We start from the raw sequence: 16,567 nt of genomic DNA on the forward strand, positions 1-16,567 counted from the left end.
GTTAGTTTAATGGTTATATTAAAATGCATAGCCCAAAAAAATACTGAGCTGAATATAAGAGAATTCTGGGCCAGTAACTTCACCATTTTCCCATACATGTTTATTGTTATTTTGATAAGGAGATCATCAGACTCTTTCACATAATAATGCATTATAAACAAATAATGTAACTGCAATGGATCAACAATAACAGGCAATGATTTATACTATTTGAAATCGACTCAATAACCTAAAATCAATGTGAAACACTCTCTGTACATCATTACCTCATACTAAACTACCCACGCACAGCATTTAGTAGAATGGACCATTTATCATAATTAACCTTGTAGTTATGCAAATTAGTTTTTGTCAAAGAGGAATACTTTATACCTTGTTAAGACAATGAGTGAAATGGCAGTACTGACTCTACCAATTATATAGGGAGGATTTCAGCTTTTCTAGCAGTGCAATTAAAAATAAATTAATTTTATGTTCAGATTTTGGTGCAGGGGACAGAGAAGTACATTGACAACTCCTCCACAGAATTCACGATGTAAATGACAACATTATCACTCAGGGGAACAAAGATAGCAAACACCGTATGTATAGCATTGCCATTGCTACTGAATAAAAGCATGCAACAATAACACTCTTAAAGATAAAAATGCTTTGCAGTTCAAACATTTAATCAAAAATAAAACAGTAAGTTAGCTTTCCTCACACCTCCTAGGCAGCATCAGGATTGCAATAGTATCTCAACCATCTGTGAATTTGATAATGAATATCATTAATTTAATCATAGGTTTATGAAGGTGACTTGGATAAAAGATTAGAGAATTGTAGAACAAAGATCATAGATGAGAATAAGTGTTGAAACGGTAAAACGTGTAGATAGGAACAAACAAGTTTACAGAATGAAATAGAAAAATTGAGCTAGTAAATATGGGGCAGAAGGAGTCTGATGTGGGTGTCTGAGGTTATCCATTTGGGATCAAAGAAAGATGATCAGAATATTGCTTTATGCAAAAAGACAAGTAAACATGGAAAAGCAGAGGGATTAAAGTGTCTTGAGACACATTTTACATAAAACTAATCTGCATATACAAAAGAGGCTGTGGGAAGTTGGCTTTCATTTCATGGGAGTAGGTATACGAAGGGAAACAACCTAATCATGAAATATGAGGATCATTGATTCAACACGTTCAGTTCCGGGCAGCACACTTCAATAAAGAGATAATTGGTTTGAAGTTTGCAATGAAGATTTATTAGAGTTATGGCAGTACCCAAACGTTTATGGTGAGGATGAAAGGCATAACATTGGTTGTGAATTTAGAGGGTTATTACTGATAAAATGGAGGTGATTAAGATTGTACATGCCTCACAACCTCCTCCTCCTCTCCTGACCTCACAACAATTCAATAAGAATCTGCCCATGTTCTTGCCTAAAATCATGAAAAGAGGGGACAGGGAAAACATTTTTGCTCTTTGCACCCATTCTGCGTTTCAGGATTGTATCAGGTGGCACAAGAAACAGCAGATGCAGGAATCTGGAACAACAAAGAGTATGCTGGAAGACCTCAGCTGGTTGAACAACATCTGTGGGAGGGAAGGGTTCGTATCTGATTTGATTTTACATCAATGCCCATAATCCTTGATTTACCTACGGTTCACAAATCTTTCTCAGCCTTAAGGATACTTAATGACTCGGCAGGCAGGCCTCCTAGGCTTGAAAACTCCAGATTGACAACTGGCTGTGAAGTGAAATTCCTATCTCCATCAGTCATAAGTGGCCATCCTCTTATCCTGAGACTTGAAGAAACATCCTCACAACTTTGATCTTGTGAAGCCCCTCAGAAACTTCTAAGCTCCAATAAAATTATTCCTCAATCTTGTAAATTCCAGAGAAAAGCATCCATTTCTGATTAACCCCTTTGTTCCAGGGATCAATCTAGTGAACCTTGTTCAACAGCACATCTAATGTGAGTACATCTTTCTCCAAGTAAAGGTGCAAAGATGCGTCCTTGTCTTTATCAAGCCCATGTACATCTTGCAGAAGACTTCTTTGCCCTTGTATTCATCCTTCTTGAAAATAAAGCTCCCATTTACATTCTGCTGCTCTGCTTGTTAGCATTGTTTCTTGTAAGAGGACACCTAGATCACTCTGAAAAATAATGTGTTTTCCCTCATTATACTTCTTTTCCCACTCAACGTCACTGCAGAATCTTTGTATCCTCCTCACATCATACTTTCCCACACGTCTTTGTTTCTTCTCATGCACTGCAATGTTTTAATGGGTGAACTGTCCACGGCAGATATTCTGTCAGTAATGTAATTCAAAATGCAACAGCATCCTGTAAGTATCAAAGGATTCCTGATTTGAGAGATTTATGAGCCTGGCAGATCATTCACACTGTTTCCTGCAATGCTGGGGCAAAGGCTTTAGGAAATGGCAATAGAGTGGGGGTGAGTTGACAAATTCCATTTAACTCCATTACCATATTATTTCCACAGTGCAAGCATTAAAACCTCTCAGTGCCCACAACAAAAAACAGGCAATACTAAATTATAAACAATGTGATTTTATTACTTTGTATAGGCAACTGCCAGGTTTTATAACTATTCATAATTGCTAAATCACCTTTTTTCTTATAAACCTGCTTAAATAGTTCCATTTTTTTCTTATACTAATGTTTTCCTTATCCAAACCAAGCTGCACAAACTGAATGCTTATAAATGTTGAAATTGTAATCTACATGAATTAATTGATGTGTTACAAAATGAAGTCATTAAACATTTCCACAGAGTTATTTATACTGCCACAAAGCTGTCAGAAGAAATTCATCAAAAAGCTAGAGTATATGAAAGGTATTTTTGAGATAATTACAGCATATCTTTTGGACTTGTTTTAATGAAACACCGTAATTGAATCATCGGCCCAAATCTGTATTTTTATTGTTTCTGTTGTTTCTTTCGTTGTGAATCTTGCAATAATCAGAACAAATTTTAAGCTTTGAAGTACGTGTGTACCACATACTTGTGTTTTACTGTAGTTACAAAACTGCAGCTATCAGTGAAAGATTCTCAGGAAACAGAATACCTGTTATGAAAGATACAACACAAATAGTATTCAAACCTGTAAATTACTGTTAAGTGGTTAACACAGTGGTTTGTATTCCACTAACTCTTACATTAGCACACGTCTATCAAGTTAATTTAGACATATCCAATCTGTCTTAACACCTCTGATTCATATGGTCACGCTAAACTTTCACCCACTGGTGTGACCAACAGCAATCTCCATCCCATTTATTTGAGTTCGGGTGCAATATTTACCAGTATAGATTTTTTTTAAACACTCTCCCTTCTGGCAGAATAACTTGCTGATTTCATTTTCCATCTGTTAGGGCAGCAAAAATACCTATATCGGTCTACTGGGAACACCAATTATACCTACCTCTCTCACATATGGAGGAGATGCACTTGAATCCAATTTATTCAAGGATCATCTGTCTCAGGAGTTGAAATTGGATGATTTCCAAATGATGCTTATTGTGCCTCTTGTGTCCTTAGTCTTTCCTCTTTCTCTCGAGCTGATCAGTTCTGTATTGATTGCTTGCTCACGGTTTGTGTCATCTTCTCTTTCTCCTCCCCGTCATTTTTGCAATTGTTGCAGCCTCTCCTTCTTTGGTGCCAGAACAATTAGTTTTAAAGTCTGTTAATTAGTTTATATACAAGTGCATTATTTTTAAGAAATAATACTATGTCCTTAAACTCTATTTCAATATTTTTCAATATTCTTTTGTTGATGTCAGTAACTGATCCATTATTTATTAATTAGTTCCTGAACAGCATTGTAGCAGTTGCTGTTGCTCCCTTGCAAACTGCATTACAGATTTCCCTGAATTTCCATTACAGTGTTTTTCTGCATCACAATTCATTGGCTGTGAAGGACACTTGAATGTACAGTACTGAGTTTGTAAAATGTACTACATACTTGTAAGTTTTTCCTTTCTTTGAGATTTATTTTCCATACAATATTCACTTGAAGATTTTTAACCAGATCACATCAGGCCAGGCAACCTTAACCATTTCCTTCTCAATATGTCACACAAAATTTGTTCACTTGTTACTACACATGCCAATGGCAACTTCCACCCAATGAACAGATAACATGACTGACATCAAATCTTCAATAAAGCATGAATGGTTTCTCAAATACATTTGGCTGTCAAATTCTAGGTGTTTCAAATTCTTATGCTGGGACAGAGAAATATTTCAGAAAGGAGATGAACTAGAGTGTCATATTGAATTTAAGTGATGACATTTCTCAGTTTCATATGGTAATAAGTATCATACAGTCCCATAAGGACCCTAATTCCCAATAATGCAAACTGGAACATGCTTTTCTCATTGCTTATTGGAAGGCTACAGACATGTCAAGATAACTAATAACACAATGTCACATGGACAATATATCCATATAAATGAGAAGATTTTGTCTTGTAATTTTTATCACCAACACTGGGGGCTACATTGCCTCTGGCTAAAGTAGTATCAAACAAAAAATGTGTAGCCATGTTGACTATGTGAAGTTGGAGAACAGTCAATAGTATTCAACATGTAGCTCTACTAGTTGTAGTATGACCTCTTAACTCAAGTATGGTATTCTTCTAAGAGGTTGTCTATTGGAAGGACCTCACGAGTCTGTAGAGGCCAGTCCAGGACCCACATCTTCTGGTGCAGTACGGACAAGAGTATGTGGAGGCTGTTTGGGCTTTTGGTTTTTCGGTCTGTCCTATCACAGCTGCCGTTTGTTCTCTGTGGCACAGTGGAGGTCGTTCTCATGTAGCGCAGCTCCCTCTTGAACTGATTTTCTCCGAGTGTATCCATTGAGTGCAATGTGTTCCAGTTTTGTGGCTGTAATGTTGATTTCTTCAGGCTGATTCTGATGTTATCTTTAAAGCAGTTCCTTCGCCCCACCGCACAAATCAGGGCTGTTTGCCCTTCATTATTAAGCTTGTGAAAATATTTCACCTCTTGCTGATTGAATTTCATAGATAGGGAGATATATACAGTGGATTCCAGTTGATAGGGACACATAGGGATTTTGGCCCAATTAAGTGGCTAACCAAATTATCGGAAGTTTCTTGGAAATAGTTAAAAACATTAAAAAGACCAACTACCATTTAACTGAGTAACAAGTTATGCATATAAATGAAATAGAGAACAAATTAGAACCGTACCAGTTCCTCTACAGTACTACAAAACTGTGTATTACTTCCAAATCGTTATCCATAGAGGAATTCCTCTGCCATGCTCTTTTGATTGACTGTAAATGAACAAAATCAGCACAGACGCCTAGTGCAGATAATGGACTGCCTTCTTACAATGCTTTAGACAATTGTATCTTCAAATTCCTCACTTCCATTGTAATATTCAAGATGATTGCGGATACATTCAAATTCTTCATAGTTCGTAATTTGTTGAGGTAGTAAAATTGTTTTAATAAACTTCTGGCCATTTCTGGCATCTCCAAGCCTGAATGCTTGGAACTGCACTGAACATTTCTGAATTGTCATACTGCTTATTTCTCACCTGCTATCAGTGATAAATATCACTGCTTTTTGAACACAAATGCATGCTACTGATGCTGTTTAAAAACTGATCGCTCTAAGCACAGTGTAACGGCCGCACACTTGCATGTGACTGACACGAGTTAGAACCTGTTCGGCACAGTCTCCTGTCCCAATTAAGGGGCATAGAGTCCCAAATAAACAATGGGAATCCCAGCTATCGTCTTAATTAGTTTTTGATGTAGCCCCCTCACTGGGCTTTTATGTAAGCTTGGCTTGTTCGCCAGCTCTGCTGACAGCCATGTGATTCAGTGCTGAGAAGGCCATTGTTCACAAACAAGACACATCTAGGGTCAGTATGATTTGGGGTTCAACCCAGGAACGATGTGTTGTTCTGATTAAAGAGACCCCAATTGGAGTGAATGCTGTGCAAATACTGCCCATACACAATAAGAAATAACAGATCGTACACTGCATAGAATTATAAAGAAGGTATATTTACTAATTTCAGTTTTTTCAAACAGTTAGTAGAAAAGAGAAAAGTAAAAGAAATAAAAGGGCCCATTAGAGTTAGACCAGTTCAATGTGCAGGTAAAGTTGGAGCTTATCCTGGAGTTGTCTTTTACTTACGTGCTGGGCATTCCACTTACGTGAAAGCACAGACCACACTCCAACTTAGCTCGAAATCCATCTTGAACAAATGGGCTCTCTCTCGGGAGTAATGACCCTTTCTTCTTGGAGACATTCATATGCACAAAGCACTTCGTGCAACGGGGACACTCCTTTCCACAGCATTCTCAGGCATAGACCATAAAACATAGGAGCAGAATTTGGCATTCAGCCTATCGAGTCTGCTCCACCATTCCATCAAGGCTGATTCCATATCCCACTCAATCCCATGCACCTGCCTCCTTGCCACATCCTTTGATGTCCTGACCAATCAGGAAACAATCAACTTCTGCCTTAAATATATGCAAGGACCTAGCCTCCACCACAGTCTGTGGCACAGCTTTCTACAGATTCACTGTTCTCTGGCTAAAAAAATTCCTCTAAGCACTCTGTTCTAAAAGATCACCCCTCAGTTTTGAGGCTGTGCCCTCTAGTTCAGGACACGCCCACTATCGGAAACATCTTCTCCACATCCACCTTATCTAGTCCTTTCAACATTTGGTAGGGTTCAATGAAAGCCCATGCATTCTTCTAAATTCCAGTGAGTACAGGCCCAAAGCTGCCAAACACTCCTCATATGTTAACCGCTTCATTCCCAGAATCATCCTCATGAACCTCCTCTGGACTCTCTCCAATGACAACACATCCTTTATGATATATGAGGCACAAAACTGTTGACAATACTTCAAGTGCAGCTTGACTAGTGTCTTATAAAAGCTCAGCATTATCTCCTTGCTTTTATATTCTATTCCTCTTGAAATAAATGCCAACATTGCACTTGCCTTCTTTACCACAGACTCAACCTCTAAATTAACCTTCTGGGAGTTTGCATGAGGACTCCTAAGTCCATCTGCACCTCTGATGTTTGAACTTTCTCCCCATTTAGATAATAATCCGCACACTATTGTTCCTTTTACCAAAATGCATTATCATACAAGACTGTATTCCATCTGCCACTCTTTTGCCTATTCTTCCAATTTGTTTAAGTCCTGCTGCAATTGCATTGATTCCTCAACACTACCTACTCCTCCACTTATCTTCGTATCATCCACAAACTTTGCCACAAAACCATCAATTCCATTGTCCAAATCATTGACAAACAATGTAAAAAGTATCGGTTCCAATATTGACCCCTGAGGAACACCACTAGTCACTAGCAGCCAACCAGAAAAGGCCCCTTTTATTCACAGTCACTACCTCCTGCCTGTCAGCCATTCCACGATCCATGTCAGTCTCGTTCCTGTAATGCCACAGGATTTCATCTTGTTAAGCAGTCTCATGTGTGGCACCTTGCCAAATGCCTTCTGAAAATCCAAATAAATGACATCCACTGCCTCTCCTTTGTCCGTACTCCTTGTTATGTCCTCAAAGAGTTCTAACAGATTTGTCAGGCAAGATTCCCTTTTACAGAAACCATACAAACTTTGAACTACTTTATCATTAGTTGCCAAGTACCTCGAAACCTCATCCTTAATAACAGACTCCAACACTTTCCCAAACATTAAGTTTAGGTTAATCGGCCTATAATTTCCTTTCTTTTGCCTTCCTCCTTTCTTAAAGAGTGTTCTGACATTTGCAGTCTTCCAGTCCTCCAGGACCATGCCAGAATCAAGTGATTCTTGAAAAATCATGATCAATGCATGAGTTCTCTCTTCAACAACCTCTCTCAGGACTCTGGGATGTAGTCCATCTGGTCTAGATGACTTACCTACCTTAAGATCTTTCAGTTTGCCTAGCACTTTTTCCTTTCAATAGCAATGGCACTCACTCCTGCTCCCTGACACTCTCAGACTTCTGGCACACTGCTTGCATCTTCCACAATGAAGACAGATGCAAAGAATCCATTAATTTCATCTGCCATTTCTTTGTGCCCTATTACTACACCAGCCTCATTTTCAATCAAAATCAACTCTCACCTCCTTTTTACTCTTTATATAACTGAAGAAAAACTTTTAGAATCCTGCTTTATATTATTTGCTAGTTTGCCCTCATATTTCATTTTTCTCTTCTTATATATAGCTTTTTTAGTTGTCTTTTGTTGGATTTTAAAAGCTTCCCAATTATCCAACTTCCTACTCACTTTTGCTACCTTATATGCCCTTTCCTTGGCTTTTATGCTGTCCTTAACTTCCCTTGTCAGCCATAGTTGCCTACCCCTAACATTTGTTAACTTCTTCTGTGGGACACAGAATCTGTGCCTTGTGAACTATTCCCAGAAACTCAGCCATCTCTGTTCTGCCATCATCTCCACCAGAATCCTTCTCCAATCCACGTGGGCAAACTGCTCACTCATGCCTCTGTAATTCCCTTTATTCCATTGTGATACTGATACATGTGACTTATGTTTCTCCCTCTCAATCAGCAGTATGAACTCAATCATTCCTTTACGTTAAGCTCCTTGATAAGATCTGGGCTATTACACAATACTCAATCTAAGATAGCATTTCCCTGAGTAGGCTCAAGCACAAGCTGGTCTAAAAAGCCATTTCATGGGCTTTCAACAAATACCCTCTTTTCGATCTGACACCCAATTCCCTTGCATATTGAAGTGCCCCATTACAACTGTGACATTACCCTTATTACATGCCTTTTCCAGCTCCCGTTTCAGTCTTAACCCTACATCTTGGCTACTATTTGGAGGCCTATATATGATTCCCACGATGTTCCTTTCACTCTTTCAGTTTCTTAAATCCATCCACAAAGATTTGACATTCTCTGACCCTATTTCATTTCTTTCTAAAGATGTAATTCCATCTCTTACCAACAGAACTACAACATCACTTATGCCTTCCTGCCTGTCCTTTCTTTTGATGTTAAGCTGCTAACTATTGCCTTCTTTCAGCCACAACTCAGTGATGCCCACAATGTCATTCTGACCAATCTCTGATTGTACCATGTGTATCCTGAATGCTATGTTCATTTAAACACTGCACTTTCAGTCCTGCATTCTTTGCCCTTTTGAATTTTGCCTCTGTGGTACAATTTAACTCTTTACTCTTTCTTCCCCACTGTCCTCTCCACAGCTCCCACCAAAAATCAACCCTGAACCAGACTACTATCTGTCACAAATCTCTCTCCATCCCGCTCTCTCAAGAACCTTCTTCTGATTCCACCATCCTGACTGGCTCACACAACACTGCAATGTTGAACAGTAGGGAATCTTATCACGAACCAAAACCAAAGTTTTCTAACAGAAGGACATACTGCTTTTGCAGAAGCTGCTAAAATGAAATCTCTACAGCATGGCAGAAGAAACCTTAACCAGGGTACATCTTTTTTAAGAGTTGTCTCAAATAAAGGACTGACCTGATAACTGATGGCTCATCTAATTGGAATGCACTGGATTGTAGATAAGTTACTCCTCTATGGTACATGTAGGTAGATCACTGAGGGAGCAGCCTTTTCTATCATTCAGTAAGCAGAAGCCAGGGATTCCCAAAGGGTAATAACGTTCAAAACAGGTTCAATGAGTAAGTCATTTAGGATTTCTTGGACATTTTGGAGAAGCAGTTTATTCAGTGGAACAAAGCATATCCGACAAGTAAATGATGAGAATCGGCCAGCCATTATAGAATCTGAAAGTCTAATACTCAGAAATTTAAGTTTGTAAGCCTAAAATACTGTTTCATTTTTAATGCATTGTTGGTAGTTGAATATTATTCCAGGGTATTCTTTATATGCCAAGAGTTCTTCTCAGTTATCTACAAATATATTTTGTAATTGTTCTGATGTATTAAATCAAACCAGAGTCATCAAACGTTCACTGTCTCCATATACCGTAGATTCCGGATTTTAAGCCGCTACTTTTTTCCCACATTTTGATCAGCTTTGAACACTGCGGCCTCTACTACGGTGCGGCTAATGCATGATTTTTTTTCATGCCGCCAAAAACATTTTGCCTTGTAACAGTAGACCAATAAAATTGATGAGTAGTTCACAGAGGTCCAATGAAATTGTATGATAAATCAAGCGCACTTTCACAATTAAATTATTGTAAATCAGTCATTTGTACTCACCCTCATCAACATGGAAAACACTCGAAGAAAAGCATTGTGCTGCCTTTATGGCAGTTATTTAGTTTATAATATTTTCACTTAGTAATTCATTTGTTAGTATGTTTTCTGTACTACAGCCCAGAATGCTAGATATCACATCCGGTTTCGCCACGTCTTGTGGGAAATACCGGTTTGCGATAAACGGGAAGGTGGGGGGGAGCGGCGGAGCCAAAACGCTGCTTTTAAGTTAAAGGCGATCAATAACTTTTCCTGGTAGGCTGCAGTATATATATTTTTACCAGTCGCTAGGAGATATTGGAATGTATATGCAACGTAATTTGTGTGTTACCGATACGTATGTATATTTAAAAGTAGCCGTATTACAGGCACGGTTCGAAAAAAAAGCATTTGCAATATGTATTTGTTTGTTACCATATGGATTTAATTAAAAGTTAAAAAATCCTCATGTGTAATATCTTTCTGTGTAAATATCTCATATTACAACGTGGGACACCTGCGGCCTAAAATCCGGTGCGGCCTGTACAAGTACAAAATTGATTTTCTTTCTAAAATTAGAGCCAGCGGCTTTTAATCAGGTGCGCTCTGTGATGCGAAATCTACGGTAACTGTTAAACATCATTGAGATCCTGATTATTGGTTAAATTACTTACAATCTACAGATTTTGACGACACCCAAATAAATCCCTTTCTTTGACACTAATCATTAATGTGAATAGATGCTTCATGATGAATCATTGCCAAGAACACTTACAAGTTACAATTTACTTGCAAGAACGTGTTGAGAAAAGGTTGCACAAGTTTGGATTTTTTTAAATCCAGTTTGTGCAGTTATTTGAATTTTAAGAGTTATTTACAAATTAAAGATTCCATATCAGTGCAAGTTATTGTTGTCCTAGTATTTTTTAAACTTTATGTGACAAAACTAAGTCAGTTTAAGCCTGAGTGCATTATTTCTGATGGACTGGGTTTACTTTCCTGACTTAATAGGAAAAATATTTTGCCTCTCTGCATTCTCAGCTTCAGTATTTACCACAATTTAAAATGAAATGAATTATTCATTACAGAATTAAATCTGGACAAGCAGATTTGATGAGAAACTAACTAGATGGCTTTGCAAGATAAGGTCTGTATGCCTAAGAACGCTAGAGGAAGAGAAATGGTGCAAATCTGACAAACAATTCAGTCCCTCTCATGGTAGTACTCCCAACAGGATTGATGGACAGAAACCCAGTTCTAATGAAAGAAGGGTGGTGCATTCTCTAGTCAGAAGTTGTGTGACTTGAGGGGGTCGCTACCAGTGATGGTGTTCCCATGCACCTGCTGCCTTTGTCTTTCTTCTGGTAGAAGTTCCATGTTTTGCAGATGTTTCTTGATGCAGTTAAAATGTTACAAGAGGCTTCATTGGGGCATTATTGATATAACACTGCTACACGGGAGCATTCACTGCATCCTGATATTTATTTTTATTTGTATCCGGATGATTCCGGATGAAGAAAGTAAAGCTCTTCAAAATGTTACCGATTACAAAAAAACAATAAATCTGGCACCTCTCACAAGGTGCAAATACCTCAAAAACAACCATCTGAAGCACAGCCAGAAATGCCTAGCTCACTTGGTTGGTGCTATGTCTTAACACGGAGGGACTGCAAGTTAGCATTGCTCTGTCTATTATTCATAAAGTGGGTATAGTTCTTTCCTTTTTATGCTTTTAAGCTGTTCCAGTAAAATTCACAGAAATTAACTCTTCCCTGGTGCATATTGAAACACTGCCAAGGGATAGAACTCTACATATTCATTTTCTCAATGGACTTCAACAGCAGATGGCTTTTTTTTTTAATTGCTCAGAATCCCAGAATGATGGGGCTCAAATAGAGCATAGAACATAGAAACTTACAACACGTTACAGGCCCTTCAGCCCACAATGTTGTGCCATCCACATAACCTACTCTAGAAACTGCCTAGAATTTCCCTCGCGCAGAGCCCTCTGTTTTTCTAAGTTCCATGTACCTATCTAGGAGGCTGTTGAAAGAACCTATTGTATCCAAAGATATTTTTGGTTTATCTTTTCGCATGACTTTTGATAGGTATTAAATATGTCAAATAAAATTGGGTACAGAGATCTGTACCATGGGAAAAGGCCCAATGGGTGATGGTTTCAGACATGAGGAACTTGATAGCCAATCAAAGCAAAGGAACATATCTGAATGATTGATTGTACCAGCATCTTAATTAAAAATAGTTTAACCAATCTTTATTACAGGTAACAGGTTGCTTTAAAGCATATATGTCAAACTCAAGGCCCGCGGGCCAAATCCGGGCCGCGGTGGAATTATCTTTGGCTCACGAGATAATATCTAATTACTATTAAAGCTGGCCCCAGTAATCGAAGCGCCTATGGCGTATGATATGGCTAATGCTGAGTTTATTCAGGTACCAGGTTTTCAGGGTTTTTAGTGTTTATTCGGCAGTCTTGCTCGGCAGTCTTCTTCATAAGAAACGGAATTTGTAAAGTGAAACACTTTGTAGTTATAGCAGAGACTGAGACACATGAGAGCAGGCTGAAAAAACGGAGGCAACGAAAGCTGCGTTCGCACACGTCCGACTGATCCGGCCCGCATGAAGCTGCATTTTGCTCAATCCGGCCCGTGACCTAAAATGAGTTTGACACCCCTGCTTTAAAGTGATTAGAGATCAATTTTATTTGTCACATGTGCAGCACATCAGAGCACCCAGTAAAATACATCAAATCAAATCAGCGATGATTGTGCTGGGCGGCCCACCACTGCAGCCATGCTTGCAGCACCAATATAGCATGCCCATAGCTCACTAAGCCTAACTGGACTTTTGGAATGTGGGAGGATGCCGGAGCACCCGGAGAAAGCCCATGCGGTCATGGGGGGAGCATGCAAACTCCTTACAGGCAGTGGCGGGAACTGAGACCCGATTGGTGATTGTTGGTGACATAAAGCGAAGAACTAACCACTAGGCTGCTGTGCACATTGCTTACTTGGAAGTTTTCTGAGGGCTTGGGATTAATTACTTTTGAGTGCCTTTGTACTTAAGGAAGCATTTAATCATCAAACAGGAGTAGAATGGAGGACGATCCTAAAATACGGTAATACTGGAGGCTTAGATTTCGGCATACCATCAGAACACAGAATTATACAGTAAGCATCAGGCCAATGAAAAGGTTAATATGAAATCTTGCAAAAATGATACTTGTGTAAAAAGCTATCAAGATCTGGGAATTGTTTACATTGGATATTAGGAGTTACTTTTTTTCATGACTATTCAATTCTTGATTAATTAGAGTTTTGATGCAATCAATTCAGGTCAGACGCCCTCAATTATGACTGGTTTCTTTTATATCAAGCATAACTGGGAATAGAATTTATGAAGGGTTCAGGAGAGTGGCAGTCATGTGGTTGAAATGGATTGAGCAGGCAGATAATTTGGTTTATTACTAGAAAAGTGAAGGAGGAAGCTGGAAGAAAATTTCATTAGAAGGTCATTTAAATATGGAATGCTTTGGTAGCTGGTTATTGAGGAAGAAACTATCACATCATTTACTGGGGAATTGGCTAAATATTTAAAAAGGAAAGACGTTGTCGGAGGAAAGAACATACCTGGAGTTAATATTGGCAGTTCTAAATAGACCTACATTGTTAATATGATTTGCCCGATTTCATGGTAATTCTTCAGAATAACACCACACAGGATTGATTCATCAGACATAACCTTACGTTGTGGAGAAGCATTTGACAACCTCACTGACAGATGCCCTTTGTTTTTTCTTTTATTCAGCTTCTATTCTGGGATTTCAATCACTCTACTCTCTCATTAAATCCAAATCAAGTGAACTAGTATCAGCAATATGAAAAGTTAAAAAAATATTTCTACAGCCTCAATAAATGGCTCAGGAATTGATTTGAACAACTCCAGTAGAAAGTAGAATTTAATCCAAAATATAACAATTTTCTTGATGGTTTAGTGCCTGGGAAAAAAAAATAAGGCAGAGTATAAAGCCAATAACTTTTTATTTTGTTGCTTTTGTTTTACAGGTAGTTTAAAATTAGTTCTAAAAACATAAAATTCACATCTTGGGGGGAGGTGGTAGTGCAATCACTCGAGTCAGGTAAGATGTTCTCCTTAGTAGTTTTCTACTGATGGATCTTCAGGTGACTGTAGAGGCCAATCCAGGATCCACAAATTCTGCAACAAGATGGACAAGAGTACGTGGTGGCTATTGTCGCATGAACTAAGTCACCAGAGAGACACTGAAGCTAGTGAATATAGAAGTGTTCAATTAGAAAAAACGAGTAGCCAGCATTATAATTCAAACTGCTCTTGCAAGAAGAGGCCTGTTCAACCCAATATTACATGACATTTTTATATGCTAAGGATCAAAGGCAATTCTATAGTTACAATGATCTACAATGCTTCCATTGAATTACATATTGTTTCACCTCTGACTCTAGGCTGAATTCATGAATATGCAGGCATCTGAGGTCTAAGTGGAGTGTTTCTTTGTTTGCGATTGACCCCAACCTGCAGTTCCAGGAAGCCCATTGTTCAAAGCTGAGTTTTAAATTCAATCCACAAGGCACATTCAAATCTGAAGAATGACTGCTGTTCAAATTAATATTTGCCTTTTACCGCACTCCAGAATACACCCTAGCAGTGGCTGTGGTTAATGGCTGGGTCTTTTGGTGGTTCGATCTCTTCTTTTGCAGCTGCATCGTCATGTAGCGCAGCTCTTTCTTGAACAGATTTCCTCCAGGTGTATCTATTGAGTGCATTGTCTTCCCAGTTTTTAGATGTCAAGTTGAATTTCTTCAGCCTGATTTTGATGTTATCTTTGAAGCTTTCCCTTTGCCCACCAGCTGCTCACTCACCTTACTTCAACTTGGCATAAAGGATCTGTTCAGTGGGACATGAGCTGGGCACCTGGATGACATAACCTATCCATCAGAGTTGGTACTGCTTTATCATGGTGAAGATACTGTTCCTTTAGTCCTCCTTCAGTATGCTGGTGTTAGTCCAGCTGCTCATCAAAATCCTTTGTAAGGATCCTTGGTGGTTTTGTTCCAGGGCTTTCAGGTGCCTACTGTAGAAGGTCCATTATTCAGATTCATAAAGTAATGTAGGAAGGATGACCGCTCCATAGACCAAAAGTTTTACTTGTACCTGCAGGCCATGGTCTTCAAAGATTATTTTCCTTAATCTTGCATAGGCTCCTCTACCAGTACTCAGACAGTGATTGATCTCTGAGTTGATGTCTGCTTTTGCTGCCAAGGTAGGAAAAGCGGTTTATGTTTTCAAGGGCAATATTGTCAACCTTTATGGAGGGCTGGATAAATGACTGGTTGGGTAGAACCTGTGTCTTGTGTATACTTAATAAGATCCTTGGAGAAGGGGAGGTGATAAAGGCAGCTACGTTAGGGACATTTAAGGGACTCTTAGGCGGGAACATGCATGAAAGAAAAATGGAGGGCTATGTGAGAGGGAAGGGTTAGATTGATCACAGAGTAGGTTAAGGGGTCAGTACAACAGCTAAGGGCCTGTACTGTACTGTGCTGTTCTATGTTTTAACCTTTGCTCAAGAACATGCCTCAGATGGCTAATCTTCTACACCAGCTTAGCCCTCTAACCACTCAGTTGTACTCCCACACCACAGTGACTCCCCCATTCTCCCATCACTCACCACCTGTCCTTCATCACCCGCCACCCACAAAGCCTGCGATTATTGTGTCATCAGTATGCTGAGCACCGCCACCAGGAGAAGTGTGCCTTTAAGCACCAGATGTAGAGTTGATGCTGCTGAGCTAAATGCTGTCAGCTGCAAGAGATTGCAATAGATTAATAGAGTGTGGCACAGTGAAACGAATATGGAGAGGTATTATGCAGAGCAGTCTAATAATGCTGCTCTATAAACTTCACAATTCAAGATTGCTATCTTTGTGGAGCATTTAGGGATAAGTGTTCGGATAACATGCAACATTGTTTTCAGCCTATTAAAAACAAGCAAAGAAATTCCTCAGCCAATCGAGGAAAAATAAGTGTTTCTTTTAATGCAGAGCACAAATCAGCATCCATTTTCTTTACAAAGATCTGAATCCTGAAAGATTTACAAGTGTAATGGGATAAATCTTGCTGCCTTCTTTAACTTCTCACCATGCTTATTTCAAAGCCAAAACTACAGCCAAACAGGAGGGCTGGGAGAAGAACAGGTGGTGGCACTGAACCAGCAAGGGAAGTTGACAATGCTCGGGCTGCACATCTTTTAATCTTGCATTCTTTCCTGTGCACCATATGTCACATCAACAT

General features: G+C 39.0%; 1 protein-coding gene across 5 annotated transcripts in view; it reads left to right on the forward strand.

The window, feature by feature from the left end:
• Nucleotides 1-16,567, forward strand: part of LOC140715093 (heparan sulfate glucosamine 3-O-sulfotransferase 1-like) — a 166,186-nt gene that overhangs the window by 107,691 nt on the left and 41,928 nt on the right. Inside the window, exon 1 of one of the 5 annotated variants that reach the window (XM_073026826.1) lies at nucleotides 1,573-1,593. The exons of the other annotated variants lie outside the window; for them this stretch is intronic. The gene's annotated coding sequence lies outside the window, so the exon portion shown is untranslated. Of the gene's footprint in view, nucleotides 1-1,572; nucleotides 1,594-16,567 lie in introns of those variants that run through there. 5 annotated transcript variants of the gene reach the window in all.

Source organism: Hemitrygon akajei, chromosome 23, assembly GCF_048418815.1.
Source record: "Hemitrygon akajei chromosome 23, sHemAka1.3, whole genome shotgun sequence".
Taxonomy (NCBI): Eukaryota; Metazoa; Chordata; class Chondrichthyes; order Myliobatiformes; family Dasyatidae; genus Hemitrygon; species Hemitrygon akajei.